Raw genomic sequence first — 3,308 nt, 5'->3', positions numbered from 1 at the left:
TTGCCCAAGCAATGTTGGTGGCAACCCTGTGACGAAGTCCATGGAAATATACTCCCACTTCCATTCGGGAATGTGAAGTGGTTGCAATGGTCCTACTAGTCTCTAATGTTTCACCTTTACTTGCTGACATGTCAAGCACTGCTTTACATACCAGACAATTTCTCTTTTTATATCACTCGACCAAAAGGATTTCTATAGATCCATATACATTTTAGTACTTCCTGGATATACTGTATAGAGGGAACCTCAAAACTCCATCATCTGAGATATTAAAATCTGTCTTCAACCTACTTTGTACTTTATCCATAATCTTTACTAATTCTGCATCCTTTATCTAAGCAGTCTTAATCCTTTCTAGTAAAGTGGGCTGAACTACTAAACTCGCAAAGAATGCTTGATGGTTTCCCCTTATCAGTTCCACACCAAGCCTTTCTAGATCCATTCTAATATGATGTTGAATTAGTATTGCTGATACTGATGCACTTCCTGACTTACGACTTAGCGCATCAGCTACCACATTAGCTTTCCTAGTGAGGTAACTAATGGTATAGTCATAATATTTAATCAACTCTAGCCACCTCCTCTACCTCATATTTAACTCCTTCTGCGTGAAAAAATATTTAAGGATTTTGTGGTCTGTGAAGATCTCGCACATACCCCTATACAAATATTGCCTCTAAATTTTCAATGCATAAACCACCGCTGCCAATTTCAAATCATATGTTGGATAATTCTTCCTGTACTTCTTGAGTTGCTGAGAAGCATAAGCTATAACTTTCCCCTGTTACATCAACATGCATCCAAGCCCTTTTTGAGATGCATCACTGTAGATTACAAAACCCATTTCTCCTAAAGGGATTGTCAGAACCGGTGCAATGATAAGTTGTTGCTTTAATTCTTGGAAGCTCTGCTCACATTCGTTTGTTCATTCATATCTTATATTCTTCCTAGTCAATTTTGCCAGAGGGCCTGATAACTTAGAAAATCCCTCCACGAATCGGCGATAGTATCCTACCAGACCCAAGAAACTTCTAACCTCCTAAACATTTTTCGGTCTCGCCCATTCCACTACCACCTCTATTTTACTTGGGTCTATAGAAACTTCATCCCTGGATATCACGTGTCCAAAGAATGCAACTTTCTCTAGCCATAATTTGCATTTTTTAAATTTAGCATACAACTTCTTTTCCCTTCGCAACTGAAGTATCAGCCTCAAATGATTTTCGTGCTCTTCGGGACTCATCGAATAAACCAAAATATCATCTATGAACACCACCACAAATTGATCTAGATATTCATGGAATACTCTGTTCATCAAATCCATAAAGGCCACAAGAGCATTAATCAATCCGAAAGGCATAACCAAAAACTCATAGTGGTCATACCTGGTTCGGAAAGTAGTCTTTGAAACATCCTCCAATCTAATTTTCACCTGATAATACCCTGATCGGAGATCAATCTTAAAATAGACCTATGTTCCCTGAAGTTGGTCCAATAAATCATCAATGTGGGGAAGCGGATATTTATTCTTGATTGTTAGTTTATTTATCTCACGGTAGTCAATACACATTCTCATCGACCCGCCCTTATTTTTAACAAACAATACCGGTGCTCCTCAAGGTGACATGCTGGGTCTGATAAATTCCTTGTCTAATAATTCTTACAACTGATCTTTTAATTCTTTCAACTCTACTAGAGTCATTCTGTAGGGAGCCTTAGAAATTGATGTCATCCCTGGAAGTAGATCAATAGCAAATTCGACTTCACGATTGGGAGGTAACCCTGGCATATCCTCCAGAAACACATCAGAAAAATCCCTCACTATTGGGATATCTTCTGAATTTAATTCCCCTTCTGACGCTTCCTTCACACAGGACAGGTATGTAATGACCCAAAATTTCTAATCATTTCATTCTTTCTTTTACTCTGTCAAGCTATATGACATAATTCTAATACCCTGTATATAAATATTTATCATTATCACGACCCGAAGTGGGTGTCGTGGTAACCTGTGCATTGTATGTATATTACCTATGGAGGGGGAAAACATAAATATCCAAACCGTATCCCAAAATACACAATACCAGAGTATTATAAACCCACACACACACACACACACACACACACACACACACACACACACATATATATATATATATATATATATATATACACGCACACACATATGTACATCATTTTTCAAAAATCCCAAAAATGCTGAGGGCTCTGCTACTCAACCCAAAACTCACCCCAAAACTATGCCGACTCAGCCGCCTCCTCTATCTTTGAGTCGACCCTGCACGTCTCTCTGGGTTACCTGAATGTTCATAACGTTAGGGGTGAGACACCTCTCAGAAAGGAGAAACATGTTATTACCAGTGTGTGACATATGAGTCTGTACACAAAACATAATCTTTAATTAAACTATAAATGAGAAATCACACAAAAGTATCTGTATAATAACTCACATCTATGTCATTTAAAATATGGAAATTTCTGAGTCACCTATTAAATCATACTTTTAACTATAATAGGTAATGTGATAACCCGTGGAAGAAGGGTTTAAAAGGATTTGATATTACTACCCATATCAACAAGGTGCACCTTTTTTTTCAAGAACCTTCCCATAAGAATTCCACGCTTAAGCATACTTGGCTTGGAGTAATCTTTGGATGGGTGACCTTTTGGGAAGTTTTCTCAGGAAGTGTGTGAGTGAGGACAAAATACACTAAAAAGGACACGTGTTGGTCTGTGGGGCCAATTATATTAGTCCGATAAGGCCTGCCCCCTATTTTCTAGTCCAAGTGGAGGAGGAGAGACGCAGTGCTCCCTATCAAATCTAGGTTGGGGCGATACAACTTGGTATCAGAACCTAAGTTGTTAAGTTCTAAAGACTCTAGAGTACAATGAAAAATAATACCAAAATATAGCAATGGAATCATAAGAAGAGTGGAACAAGATTACATTGAGTTAATGTTGGGGAATTAGGATGAGAATTTAGGGTCCTGTTATGTGGTTTGGAGGTAGAGTTTCGGGGTGGTTTCTGTGTTTTTCCTGGGGTGACAATTTTAGGAAAACCATAGTAAACTATTGGTGATTTCTATTTTCGTATGGTAGGGCCATACCTTAAATTAGTGATAAGAGGTAAGGGGTATTTAGTTAGTATAGTATTGTAAGGTTCGGATACTTAAAATAGTTTGGTGATATTGCAAGATGGACCTAGGAGGTAGTAGCGCTCACGCTAGTGGCGACAACGGATCAGGGCCTTCTGGTGCAGGAGGCAGGGATTCATATGTTGTGTTACACAA

The sequence above is a fragment of the Malania oleifera genome, chromosome 11, assembly GCF_029873635.1.
Source record: "Malania oleifera isolate guangnan ecotype guangnan chromosome 11, ASM2987363v1, whole genome shotgun sequence".
Classification (NCBI taxonomy): domain Eukaryota; kingdom Viridiplantae; phylum Streptophyta; class Magnoliopsida; order Santalales; family Ximeniaceae; genus Malania; species Malania oleifera.
Note: the sequence above shows the minus strand (reverse complement) of the source record.